The 17,877-nt window shown below is 38.8% G+C and overlaps 1 pseudogene; it reads left to right on the forward strand.

Annotated features, from left to right (window-relative positions):
- The first annotated feature begins 489 nt into the window (after positions 1-489).
- On the forward strand, positions 490-2,262 carry LOC149201999 (luminal-binding protein 5-like; annotated as a pseudogene).
- Positions 2,263-17,877: the final 15,615 nt, after the last annotated feature.

The raw sequence follows: 17,877 nt of genomic DNA on the forward strand, positions 1-17,877 counted from the left end.
GTGGAGAAACATAAAAAATACAAGGAGCAGTCGAGGAAGAGCAAGAAGAGGTGTTTTGAGTGAAAAAGGCAGAGCCAAGGAAGAGCAAGAAGAGGTGTTTTGAGTGCAAAAGGCGGGCACCATCTGAGGGGATTTAAGTGCCGCTGTGGTGACCTTTTTTGCACTCAGCACAGGTACTCTGATATGCATGACTACTCTTTCGACTACAAGACCACCAATCACCTCGTCATTCTCAAGGCTAATCCCGTCGTGAAAGCCCCTTAAATTGATAAGATTTGATACGTTCCTAAATCCATTGCTTTCTTTCTTATTTTACTATTATTATAGGGAGAATCCTTGGAAGTTGTATCAACTACAATGCATATATATATATATATATATATATATATATATATATATATATATATATATATATATATATATATAAATCTATATTCAAGGGTGCTTTTCTCTTGAGCATAGTGTGATGATCCAGTGCAGGAATATGATATGAATAATTTGACTTGGGGTTTTTCAATGGATGCTCTGCTTCTCAACGACTATGGATGTATTCTCCCTGTATTGGGTCATAGTAGCGGCCTTAATACAAAACCCTTTTGGACTTTTAGTAGTCTATTGCCATAAAGGCTATTGTGTGCCTAGACCTTACTTATGGTGATGAAATCCTCTATTTTAAGTTTTATGGGTTTTCACTCACCCACATGGGATGATTTTTTATGCTGAAGGGTGCTATTATGGTGATGAAATCCTCTGTTTTAAGTTTTATAGGTTTTTACTCACCCATTTTGAAATATAATTTGAAGGTAGCATTTTGACTATTGACAACGGAGTTTTTGAGGTTTTCACTACAAACGGTGATACCCATCTTGGAGGTAATTTGTCTGGCAATTTTACATTATGATGATGGTTATCATTGACTTTTTTGGTTGGATTTTGAGCTTGAACTTACTGGGATCTACATTACTAGGATGTACACTAATATGCAAGTGGATGTACACTAATATGCAGGTGAGGACTTTGACCAAAGGATAATGGAATATTTCATCAAATTGATCAAGAAAAAGCACGAAAAGGATATTAGTAAGGATAATAGAGTGTTGGGAAAACTGAGAAGGGAAGTTGAGCATGCTAAAAGAGCCTTGAGTAGCCAACACCAAGTCGAGTAGAGATCAAATCTCTCTTCGACGACATAGACTTTTATGAGCCTCTTACAAGGGATCGCTTTGAGGAGATGAACAATGACCTTTTTAGAAAAACCATGGGTCCTGTTAAGAAGGCCATGGATGATGCTGGTCTAGAGTGATGTTGGTCTAGAGAAGCATCAGATTGATGAGATTGTTCTTGTTGGTGGAAGTACCTATATTCCTAAAGTTCAACAACTGCTCAAGGATGACAAAGCTAATTCCAAGGAATAATGTTATTCCTACGAAGAAGTCTAAGGTGTTTACAACATATCAGGACCAACAAACAACCGTGTCGATTCAGGTTGGTCTAAAATCTTTTATATCATTCTAAAAACTGCCTGATGCGTTATTTCAATTTTTACAATAGCACGGGCAAAGGGAGGATGATTGACTGAGTCATTTTCCTTTGCAGGCCTTCGAAGGTGAACGAATTTTAACAAAATATTGTAGAGAACTTGGGAGATTTGAGTTCTCTAGAATTCCTCTTGCTCCAAGGTTTGTTTCTATTACTTTGTTCATGTTTCTGTTTTTGGTGAGTTGAGTATGGTGGACCGGAGAATCAAACCTGTAATATGTTGGCAGGGGAGTTCCTCAAATTGAAGTTACATTTGAAGTGGATGCCAATGGTATCTTGAATGTTAAAGCAGAGGACAAGGGCACCAGAAAATCTGAGAAAATCACCATCACAAATGACAAAGGAAGACTAAGCCAAGAGGAAATTGAAAGAATGGTGAGAGAGGCCGAAGAGTTCGCAGAGGAGGACAAAAAGGTCAAGGAACATATTGATGCCTGTAACGGTTTGGAAACATATGTTTATAACATGAAAAACACAATTAACGACAAGGACAAGCTTGCTAACAAAATTGACTTCGATGATAAGGAGAAAATAGATGTAGCATTGAAGGAGGCCCTCGAATGGCTGGACAAGAACCAGTCAGCCGAGAAGGAAGATTATGAGGAGAAGCTCAAGGAAGTGGAGTCTGTTTATAGCCCTATTGTGACCAAAGTTTATCAACAATCAGGTGAATCCTCCTCTGAAGGAGACAATGATGATGATGATTCCAATGAAGAACTTTAAATGAGTGTTTTTCTTGTTGGATTTTGGTTTTGAATAATATAAAACACTGTAGCCTATAGGATGAAATTTGTGGATGCAAAAAGCGCAAATAGTGTAGGATGAAATTGATTCTGCAGAAAACAAATATTATCGATTTATTTTATCTATTAGGACTAATGTAATAGTTGAACATTCAGACCAGTAAATCACCTATTAAAGGATGAGAAATCTGGCATCAAGATAATGCCAACAATTTCACACCTATTGGTGTTGTGGTGTACTTGGTGGAAAGGAATTCACTTGAGCTCTTCTCTAGAAAGGAACTATTTTGAGCTCTTCTTTATGTGAATCCTCATTTTTCGTATAATGATATTTTTTTCAATTTGCTGTTGCAATTTTGGCCATTTGATTGTCTAATATTATGTTTCTGAATTTCCATTCAAAAGAGTGCAACAATTTGTGTTTTTAGTTTTTTGGAATCTAAGGAAAGAATGTAGTGGGTTCAATGCAACAATCTGTGTTTTTGAATTTTTTGAATCTATGAACTTTTTGGAATCTATGGAAAGAATGCAGTGGGTTCAGTGTGGGCTAATTTACATATTATATTTTCTTTCATTATGGGCTACTAATTTACATATCATGTTTTTATTCGGCCATCATAAGTACATTGCGGGAATTAACAAAGAAAAGACCATAGTAGTGTAGTATGTCTCTAAAACCATTTGGCTTCTATAGGTCTCTAAGATCAATTGGCAAGAGTCAAAGACTAATTTTCCCCATAGAAATACCATTCTACTGGAAGGTATTATGTTGTTGTCTGCTAGAAGGTATTATGTTGTTCAAGGTGATAAGTCAACAATGATGAACGATGTGTGCTTCAAAATATCCATTAAGCTCTCACATTTGGAAACCAATGTACACATGCGTTCCTTGTCCAATTTAAAAAACCTTTACAATTTTTCTAATTTAAAAAACATCCATTAAGCTCTCACACTTGGAAACCAAAACCACCTCACACTTGGAAACCAAAACCAATGTACAAATGAGTTCCTTGTCCAACTTAAAAAACCTCTACAATTTTTCCAATTTAAAAAACAAAACCAATGTACAAATGTGTTCCTCGTCCAATTTAAAAAACTTCTACAACTTTTCCAATTGGAAATTTTTCCAATTTAAAAAAAAAACCTATCAGTATATTTTGCACATTTTGGGGCAAGGGCAATTGCAAGTAATAATTAGTTAGGTTTATATGCCTTTTTTTGAATGAGTTCATCATCTACCTTTTTGTTGTGCTGGTTGTTATGCTCCTATACCAATAGGTGTCATATATCATGATTGACTTGATGAGCTATGTAATATGTTTATACCTTTCCTTGTTGCAAAGGTTTTCCATATTTTCAAAAAATCAAAAAATTTAAAAAATGTAAAGAGGGTATACCCTAAAAGAAAAATCAAAGGGCAAAAAGAATAAAGATGGTCAAAAAAATGAAAGAAAATGAACCCCAACAAAAAGAAATACCAAGGAAAGTGTGCAAGTCTAAATGCCACTACTATTTACTTTATGTATAATAAACAATTGTGTGCAGCTTGTAAACCTATGCCACAATTCATGACTAGTCAAACAGCTTAAGCTTGGCTAGTTCATATTTCAATTTTATGTTGTAGAACTAGAGAATAAAATATGACCAAACTGTTTAATATGGGCAGATAAGTAGATAGGTAGAGTGAATAAAAGGAGCTCAAAAATTTAATCTGAGCCCTTGGATGTAATAAGGCTAGACTTAGATAGATATCTACATGTAAAAGAAAAGAAAAGTTTGATAAGGGTTTGCCAGTCTAAGTGCACCCAAATAAATAAGAAAAATGCTAGGTTAAAGTATGTAGGGTAGGTAGATGATGTTGCAGAATTATATGTCATGAATGATGACTCTAAATGTGTTAATATTTTACTTTCATCACAAGGCCAAGGCATACAGTACATTGAAAACATCTCAAACAAAGCATTAACTCCCCTTCTCATTTTCCCTAAATTTTCACTAATTTCCCCTAAGTGCTAAGGCATTTTCTAAATTAGAGGGGCTCAGAGCATTTCTTTGATTTCTGGAGGGACTGGACCCTCGGCCCAATAATTTATAAAGCCAAAGTATTTAAAATCATTCATAACTCATTCATTCACCTCCATAATTCTTTTTCTAATTAAAATCCTATTTTACTTAGGAAAATTACAAATATTTCTCATAAAAACCCTTTTTCACTTTAAGCCTAAGTTCAAATGTATACATAAAATGTTTATACTTAGTGCTTTTCATTTCATTATCATATTAACTTATAACTTATATTATGTAATTCCCTTATAACGTTTACCCTCTCCCGTATTATTTAACTATGTAACAACCCCAAAATGTTGGAAATAATACTGAGAGGGGGGTGAATCAGTATTATCTAATTCTTTTAATAAATCTTCTTTATTTGTTCTTTGAATTGTTTTTGCATGTCAGTACCATAAAATAATGAGCATGAACAAAAGAAAACAGATAGTCACACCAAATAACACAAGATGTAAGGTGGAAACCCAATGTGGGTGAAAACCACCTGCTGCAATATGTCTCTATCTTCTTTCAAATTAGAAACTCCTTTTACAATGGTTTTGTACTGGTGAAGTCCTTTACCAGTACGCAGGCTGCAATCTGCAGAGAGCTACAACTCTCTCTTTCGTTTTCCAGTCTCTCCTGGAAGGGAGCTACAACCCCCTACTTCTTTTCTTACAAGGACCACTTTTCATAAATTTTCAAACTGGATCCATAAGCATCAAATAATCATCAAGTATAAGAGAATCACCCAGTCAACTATAGTAACTAGATCAACAATAATAGGACCAAACCCAGAACACAACAATGATAAACAAAGATTTTAAGAGAAGTAAGCACCCTGCTCAACTGCTTGCCTGCTTACGTAAGCACCCTGCTCAACTGCTGGCCTGCTTACAGTACTCACCCTGCTCAACTGCTTGCCTGCTTACAGTAGGCACCCTGCTCAACTGCTAGCCTGCTTATGTACGCACCCCACTCAACTGCTAGCCTGCGTACCTCGCTCTGAGTCTATTGAACTGCCTGCGGACCTCCGCACCTACAACCCTTCTGTGCCTGCGGACCTCCGCACCTGAAACCCTTCTGTGCCTGCGTACCGGCGCACCTGAAACCCTTCTGTGCCTGCGTACCGGCGCACCTGAAACCCTTCTGTGCCTGCGTACCGGCGCACCTGAAACCCTTCTGTTCCTGCGTACCAGCGCACCTGAAACCCTTCTATGCCTACGTACCGGCGCACCTGAAACACTTCGTTCCTGCGTATGTACACACTTTTCTCTCACTGTACCTGCGTACCTTCGGTCATAGATGATTTCAAGACTTCAGAAATAACCCAGACAATCAGATCTACAGATCTGAACATGCGCCGAAGAGATCTCGGTCCATTAGTAGATTCGCCTTCTTTAGATCTAGACTAGATCTAGCCCTCATAAGATATTCAACCAAAAACATGCTCAAGCCAAATGATCTCCTTTGCTTTATATAGGAAAGCTCTTCCTTAAAACATGGATCAATACCACGAGCCGACACCATAATAACACAATACCGTCGGCTAAATACCAAGAGTAAAACATAAGAAAACCCCACATGTGAATTTCTTTGCCTTGAAATGTGTGCACTGGGGGTACGCACCTCCTGAACGGGATAACTGCGGGTATGTACACACTTTATGTAACACTGACCTGCGTGTACGCACCTTATGCAAGGTGTACCTGCGTACCCCTTATTTTCTTCAATATTTGATAGCTGATCATCAATCTCTGCTGCTGACTTGAAGTACTGTGATCTATCACCTGAATGGGTTGCCATCAAGGACAACACTTTAGCCATAATGCCAACAATCTCCCCCTTTGGACTTGATGGCAACCTCAAAGCTTCAGCTTCATTCTCCCCCTTTGACATCAAGGGCAAAGGGTTATGCTCCCCCTAAGAGCATGCTCCCTCTGAATATGAACCAGATCTGCAACGAAGAACCATAATCCACCATGAAAGAGATAGAGACATATTGCAGCTACTTCCAAGATCTCCTTCTGCACATCCTCCATAATGCCAACAATGCATTATATGCTCCCCCTGAACCTGTACCATCAATCAGAAGAGGTTCAGCAATAAGATGATGCATCAACAACCCCCAGCTTTTGCCTGAGGTATTCAAAAGTGTCCCTGGGCAATGGTTTGGTGAGAATATCAGCAACTTGTTCCTTAGAAGGAACATACTCCAACTTGACCTTCTGTTCAAGCACTTGTTCCCGGAGAAAACGATACTTGATTGGTATGTGCTTGGTTTTTGAATGCATAACAGGATTCTTTGAGATGCTGATTGCACTTGTGTTATCACATAAGATGGGGATTGGTGGTGTACAAGTGATTTGAAAATCCTGCAAAGTCTGCATCATCCAAAGGAGTTGGGTGCAACAAGATGCAGCAACAACATATTCCGCTTCAGCTGTAGACAAGGCAATCGAACTCTGTTTCTTGCTGAACCAAGATACCAGTCTGGAACCCATAAAGAACGCACCACCACTTGTGCTTTTCCTGTCATCCACGCTTCCGGCCCAATCTGCATCTGTATAAGCATGAAGTGTAAGATCTGTATCTCTAGGATACCATAAGCCATAATTTTGAGTCCCTTGAAGATATTTGAAAATTCTCTTCACTGCCTGAAGATGAGTCTCCTTCGGATTTGCCTGAAATCTTCCAACTATTCCAATTGCATGCATGATGTCTGGGTGAGTACCTGTCAAATAAAGTAAACTTCCAATCATAGATCTATAGGTTGGTTGATGTACTGCTGCAGATTCATCATTTGCACTAAGGCTACATCCTGTGACCATGGGTGTACATACTGGTTTTGCATCTTCCATACCATATTTCTTCAAAATCTGTTTGAGATACTTGGTTTGAGATAAAAAGATTCCTCCTTCTTTTTGTTGGATTTGCAAACCAAGGAAATATGTCAGTTCTCCTAGCAAGGACATTTCAAATTCTTTCTGCATGACCAAGGCAAAGTTTTGACTCATAGCTTCTTCATTGCTCCCAAAAATAATGTCATCTACATACACAACAAGTATTAGCAATTTGTCATTTTCAACTTTTATATAAAGATTGCTATCTGCCGATCCTTTTGAAAAGCCTTGTTGATGAAGATATTTGTCCAAACGATAGTACCAAGCCCTTGAAGCTTGTTTGAGACCATAGGGAGCCTTTTTCAATCTGCATACAAGATTTGGATCATTTCCAAGAATGAACCCATCTGGCTGTTCAATGTACACTTCTTCTTCCAAGTCTCCATTCAGAAAGGCTGATTTCACGTCCATTTGAAATACTTTGAAGTTTTGAAAACTTGAGAGAGCAAGGAACATTCGGATGGCCTCAAGTCTTGCAACAGAAGCAAAGGTTTCTTCAAAGTCTATTCCTTCTTGCTGCGCATACCCTTTACAAACAAGTCTAGCTTTGTTTCTAATTACTTCTCCATTTTCATTCAATTTGTTTTTGAAGACCCATTTTGTCCCGATAACATTCTTATCTTTTGGTCTAGGAACCAGCTCCCAAGTGTTGTTCTTTTCGATCTGCTCAAGTTCTTCATCCATTGCTTTCACCCAACATTCATCTTTGCATGCCTCTTTCACATTTTGTGGTTCAGTAGAGGAGAGTAATGCCAAATAGCTTGAAGCTTCTGCAACTGTTCTTCTTGTTTGTACACCTGCTTCTTTCTGCCCCATAATCTGAGATTCTGCATGGTTCTTCTGAACATATCTGGATGGAGTCTTTTCTTCTATTCTTGTTTGCTCCTCTGGTTCTTCTTGAGGTTCTTCTTGAGGTTATTCTTCTTCATCATTCTGTCGTTGGGGGTAGCCTTCATCTTCTTCGATGTCTTCATGATGTACTTGCCTAGGAATGTATCCCTTCTCATCAACCACTACATCAATGTTGTCAACAATTCTGCCAAGTCTCTTATTGTAGCATTGGTATGCTTTGCTATGTGGAGAGTAACCAAGAAGAATGCCTTCATCTGCTCTAGGTTCAAGTTTGCCAAGCTGTTTATCAGTATTCTTGATGTAGCATTTTCTCCCAAAGATTTTGAAGTGCTTTACTGAAGGAGTCCTACCACTCCAGAGCTCATGAGGAGTTTGAGTGCTGTTCACCCAGACATTTTTTTTGTTGAGAATAACAACTGCAGCATGTGCAGCTTCACCCCAGAAAGTTGCGGGAGTTCTTGACTCATCAAGCATAGCACGAGCCATTTGTTGGACTGTTCTGTTCATTCTTTCCACAACTCCATTTTGCTGAGGAGTTCTTGCTGTAGAGAATTCTCTTCTTATCCCATGTTCTTCACAGAAATCGAAAAATTCATTTGAAGTAAATTCCCCACCTCTGTCGGATCTGAGGCACTTAATTTTGTGACCTGATTCATTTTCAACCAAGGCTTTGAAGGATTTGAATTTTTCGAATGCTTCATCTTTGTGCTTCATAAGTCCTAACCAGACAAACCTGGAGAAATCGTCAATGAATAATATCAAGTATTCTTCTCCTCAAGGTGTTCTTTTCCTGAAAGGACCGCATGTATCTGTATGTACTAGCTCAAGAGGCATGCTAGCTGATCCTTCTTTCTCTGGAAAGTTAGTTCTGGTTTGTTTTCCAAACTGACATGATTTGCATATGGTGTTGTCAGGAATTTTGATATCTGGAAGATCGCGAACTGCCTGATATTTGCATGCTTTCCTTATTTGTGAAAAGCTTAGATGTCCCAACCTCCGATGCCATAACCAGCGCTCATCATCCTTGCTCAGATAGCATTGTTGTTGTCCTTCTTCAAATATGTACAGATTATTTGGAGTTCTTTTGCCTTTGATCACTGTTTTACCTGTATCAAGATCACGAAAAAGACATCCATTTGATCTGAATATAACCTCGGTTCTTTGATCACACATCTGGCTGACACTTAGAAGATTATGCTTCAATCCATCAACATACAAAACATTTCCAGCCTTGACCTTTTCTTTTAACTGAGCAATGCCTTTTCCTTTTATAGTTGCAGGAGTATCATTTCCAAAAGAGACTTTCTTTCCCTTTTCTAGAGTAGAATAAGACTCAAGTTTTTCTTTATCACCTGTCATATGCTTCGAACATCCACTGTCAATGTACCATAGATTTTCCTGTCCCTCTGCATAAAATGCTATCCCACATCTTTCTGTTTGAGGTTCCTTTATTCTCCATGTTTTGGTGCTTGAGGCTTGTTCCTTTTTCTGCTGAAACCTGCTCCTGCATTCAGAGTCTTCATGACCAAAGTTATTGCAAATAGAACATTCAACTTCATTTTCAAGAACCGAAAAGTTGTTATAGGTCCTTTTTGTAATCCCCGTCATACTTCTTTTGTTTTTGAGCTTCCCTAGTCATGATCGTTTTATATGCAACACATTGAGCTGCTTTGTGACCAAAGTTATGGCAAGAAAAGCATTGTCCATTGAAGAAACTTCTGTTGTTATCGAATCTACCAGCCAATTGATTGTAATTTCTATTGTAATCTATTCTTGAACCAAATTGAGAAGATTTTACCTGTGGCTGGTTGTAGCTTTTGTTCACCCTTAAGATGGATTGCCCCTGATAGTTTCTGTTTGTAATTCGTCCCTGCTTTACCTGATGATCTTCATTGTACTTTTGCTCATTTCTTCTTGCTGCATCAAGATAACTTTTTGAGGTGGATGCTTGAGAAGTTTCTCCATTATAGCCCAGACCTATCTTGTTTAGTGGAGACCGCTACACATTGATAATCTCATCCAAAGTTTTAGATCCTTTGACAAACTTGAGATTAATAGCTTTTGTTTTCTCAATCTCCTTTCTAAGACCAACAATTTCACCTTCTAATTTTTCAAGATGTTTTTCCTTTTCATCAATTTGAAATTGTAGAGTATCAATGATCATGTTCTTTTCTTCTATACATCTCTTGAGTCTAGTAATTTCATCATAAAGGTTATCCACATCTATAGCATCCATATAATCATCATCTTCAAATGCCATTAACAACTTATATTCATTACCTTGTTCATCTTCATAAGTGTTTGATAGACCATCACTATCTTCATGAGTGTAGTAGCTTTTCTTATTTGCATTCTGTTTCTTGTTCCATCTAGCAGGTTCCTTTCCTTTATCCTTATAAGGACATTTTGCAGCATAATGACCTACTCTTCCACAAGCGAAGCATTTAAAAGTTAACTTACCTCTGAACCTTCCAGAACCCCTTTGAAGATTTCTGACAAAATTTGATTCTTCTTCCTCTTCTTCTGGGACGTGGCCCACTTCATAATAATCTCCTTTGCCTGATGCCTTGAAAGCAGCTTCTCTTCTGTCTGATGGACCTCCCTTTCTCATTTCATAAGCTGTTAGAATTCCATGTAGCTGAGACATAGTAAGAATTCGTAGATTTTCCTTTTCTTCTATTGCAGATACTTTAGATTCAAACTTGGGGGACAATGATCTTAGAACTTTTTCAACCACAATAGCCTCTTTTATTTCTTCACCCAAATTTTTCATACAGTTAACAACCTCATCTACTCGAAGAAAATAGTTAGCCACACTTTCATCATTATACATTTTGAGAGTCTCATACTGAATTCTGAGAGTTTGAAGTTTAGCACGCTTTACCTGTTCATCTCCTTCATAGCTTGTGACAATTTTGTCCCATATCTCTTTTGCGGATTTATAGTGCATTACCTTCATGAATTCTGATTGAGATATACATCCTAATAGAGTACTGACTGCTTTCGCATTTGTTTCATACTTCTTTTTCTCGGTTGCATCTGTAGGAGTAGCTGAAGGAAAAGCGTAGCCTGTCTCTACGATGTCCCAAACTTCTGTACCAAGAGATTGAAGATAGGCAGTAACTCTTACCTTCCAATAATTGAAGTTTGTCCCATCAAAAACCGGTGGCCTGATTGATGCTTCTCTCTCGTAGTTGCTCATGATGAACGATCTACCTTCAAGCGATCAAGCTTCTCTGAAGGACCTGCTCTGATACCAATTGTTGGAAATAATACTGAGAGGGGGGGTGAATCAGTATTATCTAATTCTTTTAATAAATCTTCTTTATTTGTTCTTTGAATTGTTTTTGCATGTCAGTACCATAAAATAATGAGCATGAACAAAAGAAAACAGATAGTCACACCAAATAACACAAGATGTAAGGTGGAAACCCAATGTGGGTGAAAACCACCTGCTGCAATATGTCTCTATCTTCTTTCAAATTAGAAACTCCTTTTACAATGGTTTTGTACTAGTGCAGTCCTTTACCAGTACGCAGGCTGCAACCTGCAGAGAGCTACAACTCTCTCTCTCGTTTTCCAGTCTCTCCTGGAAGGGAGCTACAACCCCCTACTTCTTTTCTTACAAGGACCACTTTTCATAAATTTTCAAACTGGATCCATAAGCATCAAATAATCATCAAGTATAAGAGAATCACCAAGTCAACTGTAGTAACCAGATCAACAATAATAGGACCAAACCCAGAACACAACAATGATAAACAAAGATTTTAAGAGAAGTAAGCACCCTGCTCAACTGCTCGCCTGCTTACGTAAGCACCCTGCTCAACTGCTGGCCTGCTTACAGTACTCACCCTGCTCAACTGCTTGCCTACTTACAGTACGCACCTTGCTCAACTGCTAGCCTGCTTATGTACGCACCCTGCTCAACTGTTAGCCTGCGTACCTCGCTCTGAGTCTATTGAACTGCCTGCGGACCTCCGCACCTGCAACCCTTCTGTGCCTGCGGACCTTCGCACCTGAAACCCTTCTGTGCCTGCGTACCGGCGCACCTGAAACCCTTCTGTGCCTGCGTACCGGCGCACCTGAAACCCTTCTGCCCCTGCGTACCGGCGCACCTGAAACCCTTCTGTGCCTGCGTACCGGCGCACCTGAAACCCTTCTATGCCTGCGTACCGGCGCACCTGAAATGCTTCGTTCCGACGTATGTACACACTTTTTTCTCACTGTACCTACGTACCTTCGGTCATAGATGATTTCAAGACTTTAGAAATAACCCAGACAGTCAGATCTACAGATCTGAACATGCGCCGAAGAGATCTCGGTCCATCAGTAGATTCACCTTCTTTAGATCTAGACCAGATCTAGCCCTCATAAGATATTCAACCAAAAACATGCTCAAGCCAAATGATCTCCTTTGCTTTATATAGGAAAGATCTTCCTTAAAACATGGATCAATACCACGAGCCGACACCATAATAACACAATACCGTCGGCTAAATACCAAGAGTAAAACATAAGAAAACCCCACATGTGAATTTCTTTGCCTTGAAATGTGTGTACTGGGGGTACGCACTTCTTGAACGGGATAACTGCGGGTATGTACGCACTTTATGTAACACTGACCTGCGTGTACGCACCTTATGCAAGGTGTACCTGCGTACCCCTTATTTTCTTCAATATTTGATAGTTGATCATCAATCTCTGCTGCTGACTTGAAGTACTGTGATCTATCACTTGAATGGGTTGCCATCAAGGACAACACTTTAGCCATAATGCCAACACAAAAATATTAATATCCCGCCCTTCGTTAAATATAACCATAATAAGTGTTTAAGTAGGATTAATGAGTTAATTAGTAACTCAATAAGAACCTTAATCCCCCGCCACATTAAACAGGATTAATTAACCCTCATGGTTAATTAATAGCCCCCCCGACTTATCTCGTCGCTCTCGATATGATTAAATTAACCCTTAATTATATCGAGCCTGCCTTTGTTAAACCCCATCATATCGCATCTTTCGTCAATCGTCCGATCAGGCCCTCAAGATCTGACGGCCATTATGAATATCACGCGACCCTTTGTGACCGTGCATTAGCACGCGATCACAAAGCGGTTTTTGCACAATGCCTCTGCCACGCGTCGAATGCTCTATGGAATCGATGGCTTGAGGTCCATTACCGCCTTCCCCAAAAATGGTGTGATATGAAACCGCTTACTGCCTTCCCACATACGACAAAACGTCATATCATCTGCCGCTGACATCACCCGCCTAAAATCTAAAACCCCGCCAACCCTTGACTTTGTAAATAAAACAAATAATTCATTTTCACTGCTTTACACTCTAAACTTGTGCACCCATGCAAAAGAACGTCGAAGTCAACGAATCGAGCTTTCAGTCACCAACCTGCTCCAAAACCTTACAGCCGACGCCGCCCAGAACCCTCCAACCGCACTAGTACCTGCATTTCATTGCGCATTCCCCAAAAAGAGGTATTTATCAAAATCCAGTCAAAAACCCTACAAATACTTGTTTTCCACTGTAAATTGACAAAAAAGGCCCGAATTCATAATAATTCAATTATTATTTTCATCATTTAAATCTCCCATAGCCTTTGTGTTGCCCATTTCACAAAGAAAACCATAGTTTCCTTATGAATCCATAAGAACCAGACATGGAAACCCCGGTGGCTTTGAATGTTGCACCTATTAATGCCCTTCACCAAGATTTAGACTATCTGCCTTTGGTCGATAGCGAATTCCAAATGAAAGACCTTACCACTGATAAAAATCACCTCAAAGTCTTTTGGCAAAGTAGAGATGACTCTCTGAATGGCTCTGATATCCTAGGACTGTGGGAATCCAATCTTCCCATGTACTTTTTACCCTCAGTCCATGTTGTCCCTGATATAATTCATCAATGCCATGCTAATTATGACCCTAATTGCTGAGCAGTTATGTCTCCAAGCCAAGCAATCCTTTTCCCAATAACTGCCGAATCAATCAACGAAGTGTTGCAATTTCACTCCAATCAAGCTCTCACTCCCCTTTCCATTGGATATTTACTTGAGAAATCAACTAAAATGTCCCAACCGAACTTAATCACCTCTGTCAGACTTTCATACTACAGAAACATCAGCCTAAGGGCCCACCTCCTTATATGCAAACTTTCTTCACATATATGGGAAGACTCGTAGTTGATATGATATCTTTAATAATGGGATTCAACACTAGTGAGTCCATTGATGAGTTAACCCTAATGTTGTTGTCAATATTTATTCTTGGACAACCCCCTGTTGTCAAGTATGACTATGCCTCCGATATTGCTGATAAAATTCATGACCAGTTCGTGAGACTGGAGAATGAAAGGGTTTTCAAGTATACCACCTTTATATATCATCTCATGCGTTATTATTAGTCAGATAATTTCCCATTCCCTGTCATGAAACTTGATACCAAAGGCAATCCAAGGTCTGTTATCTTCTGGTCTTCCAGCTTCCATGATTCCTTTGATACCCCTTACTCCTATAATGAGTTCATTGATCAGTTTGTTCATCCAGCAACCGCCTTATTGACAGGGATTTCCCCTCCCGGGATCAATGGTGACATTAAAAGGATCCTGCAGCTCTCCAAGCAATACAGAGTGGGTGACTGGTATTTATACCACAATTATACAGAAATCGGGATGTATGGGTGTGAACTTGCCCCTTTCAAGTTACCAAAGTATGTCCCAATGCGACTGTTTGCATTGGAATACTATAGGTAGATGTGTAACTCAGATTTGATCCATTTTAATAAAGTAAAAAAGAAAGCACAACTCAGGATCAAACATCAACTAGACCCTTTCATCTACAACACTAGAGAAGTAGGGAAAGAAGCAGAAAGAATTCTAGAAGATTACCTTAAATTACAAAAAAAAATTGGTTGGGCTCCATATGACCCCCATGGATTTATCTGTGATAGAAGAATGAAGAATAGGTTGTCACCCTATTTGCACCATAGAATCCCAGAGATTGAAAAATTTGCCAACATGGATGAATGGAGAGAAGGAACCTTAGTAGCAACTGATAGTGAGCAGGTCAACATAGAAAATGTAATGAGAGATCTTGAAAAGACTCTTGACTTAGATTCTTTTGGACAGGTACATTTTGAGACTTCTTAGAAGTTAGCATCAAGCATAAGTGCCTTAGCAGCTGCAACCTCTGAAAGGAACTCACAGTAGACCGATACACTAGTCACAGGGACTTCCAAAGGCAAAGAGATAGAGACAAGCACTCAGGCTACAGAACATTCCATAATGTCTAAACAGCCTGAAACTTCCAAGGAGCCAGCCCACATACACACTCCTCCAACTCAATTCAATGTGGGAGAACCACCAATCTTGAAGACTCCTCTGAATGAGGTAAAGAACAAAAAGAGAGACAGGGAAGTAGCTACCCCTGGCAGTGGACCCTCAGAACAGCCCGGTGCTAAGAAGCCTAGGCTGAATCCTCTTTCAAAAGAAGAATTTTATGAAGATACTACTGATAGTAAAAGAAAAGAAGGTGTAGATAGTCATCAAAATTTCCCAGTAGGTGGGACACCTTCAAGCTCACAAAGATAGGAATTGGAGAGACAACAAAGTACAAAAGTATCATCTCTCAGTCCCCCAGGAAAAGAAAATCCAGATATCAAAAAGAAGTTTAAAGAAATAAAAGCCAGAAATGAGTCGTTGAAGATCCAAGTTTACAATCAGTATTTGAAAATGGCTCCCACTAATTAGAATAGATTGATGTCAACCTATGACATCAAAGAAGGTAAAATGATAATGAGCTTTTTCAAACCCAAGGTGCATCAGCCTCAATCAGCTTCAGATTACCTCAAAACTAATTTTGAGGTCATGGCAAAGGACATTCATCCCCTGGACCAGATTGAATTACACAAATAGACAGGGGAGGTGGTCTACTCTACATTGACTAATAAGGCCATGATGGCCTAAAGACTAGAAAATTATTTGAACAATACAACTGCCCAATTACAACTGGAGAAAGCCTCCTCACAGGCTAAAGACAATAGAATAAAATCTTTATAAGAATTGATCATTGGTTTGGGTCATGATCCAAAAGATGTGAAGGCTGCAGAAGCCTTGACTAAAAAGAAAGATGAAGACATAGCTACCTTAAGAAAGCAGCTAAAGTTACCTCCTTCAAGGCACCCACAGACTGTTGAGGTCATACAACAAGGGTCCGAGGAAGAGCTAATAGAGTTAGTCCTAAAGCTTAATGAACAGCTCAAGGAGACTGAACAAGAACTAGAAAAATCATTGAAGGACAAGTAGGGAGAGTCAACCTCTCAGCCTCCCAATGTGATTCCAGTAGTTTCCACTGCAGTCCCTTCAACCCTTGGAATATCTCTGGCACCAAATGTTCCAGTGGTCACATCAGAAACAATAATAAGAATAGCAACAACAAGAACAACACAAGTAGGGATTTCAGGTCTTAGCATAGAAGAACTGATAAGATCAATGGAGGAGTTGAAGCTCCATGTTTCAGAGTTACAAAAGGTAAAAGATCAATTTGTTACCTTAGAACAAAAGTATGATCTTTCAAAGATAAATTTTGTAGAAAAGGTGAGGGAGAACAAAGGCTTAGAACAAAAGGTGAAATCATTAGAGAAAGACCTCACATTTGATAGACCTTTAGCAGATATTAGGAAGATCCTTTGGCCAACATCACTTAGTCAATAAATGATGTTTGGCCATCTATACAAATAATTTTTAAGCAGATGGATTTAGTAAAGCTAGCCCTTGAAGAAGTCCATAGAACTAAGGCAGAATTAGGAAGGATGTCTGAGGAGGCTACCACACTAATTAATTTTTTGAATACCAAGAATAAGTACCAACTTGAAGAGCTAGGCATTGGAGACAGAACATGGACTATTTTGGAAATCAAGAAGGTTTTAACTAAAAGGTCTTTAATGCAGAATTTGGAAAGAATATGCCTAAACGTTCAAGAGGAAATTGATGACTTTATGAAGAAATTTGGCATATTGCAGAGTAAAGGACTTCCCAATCCTTTAGTTATTAATGACAAGTTGATGACATAGATAGACTATGTTAACAAGTTGGCTAAATATGCAGACAACCAGGTCATCTCATCTTCTAGTGCAACTAAAGCAATACCTACAAGCAGATTTCTTTTTGACAATCTTGAGAACCTATTCTATGTGGAGCACGAAATAAAACACCTGTTCCAAGTTCAACCTAATTTTTTCAGGTATAGAGAGATTGATGAGATCCTTAGAAAACTTCAAAGGACTAGAATACCACAGGAAAAATGGTGGGCAGACATGATAGAAATTTTGTGATTTACCTTTGGTAAAAAGTTAAATTTCCATTTTTTACCTTAGTCAATGATGGTAATAGAAGGTAAACAAGGATCAAATAGGTCAAAGCATATCAAAGCAAGTAAAGAGTATCAGTAAGAAGATGCAAAGCAGGGAAGCCAGCATAGAATTACAAAGAAGACAACAACATGCCCAATCATAGGGCCTACCTCCAACACATTCACAAGAATAGGGATAGAAAGCCATCAGTTTGCCTTTTTCTTCTATCTACGAGACCATCTGTCTCTATTTTTCATGTAACTTATAGTTAGTCATCCTATAATATATCTCACTTTGTTATGAGATATTTTTTGTAAGTTTTTGTATAAATACTCCCTCATTCGAAGTATTGAGTGTGGATTCTTAGACATTGTTGTAAAACTGATTACTTTGTAATAAATTGTTGTTGGACAAATCTTGCATGGCTGG

This window comes from Pinus tabuliformis, chromosome 2_1 (assembly GCF_031772625.1).
Source record: "Pinus tabuliformis cultivar Carrire ecotype Pingquan chromosome 2_1, CPIR1, whole genome shotgun sequence".
Classification (NCBI taxonomy): Eukaryota; Viridiplantae; Streptophyta; class Pinopsida; order Pinales; family Pinaceae; genus Pinus; species Pinus tabuliformis.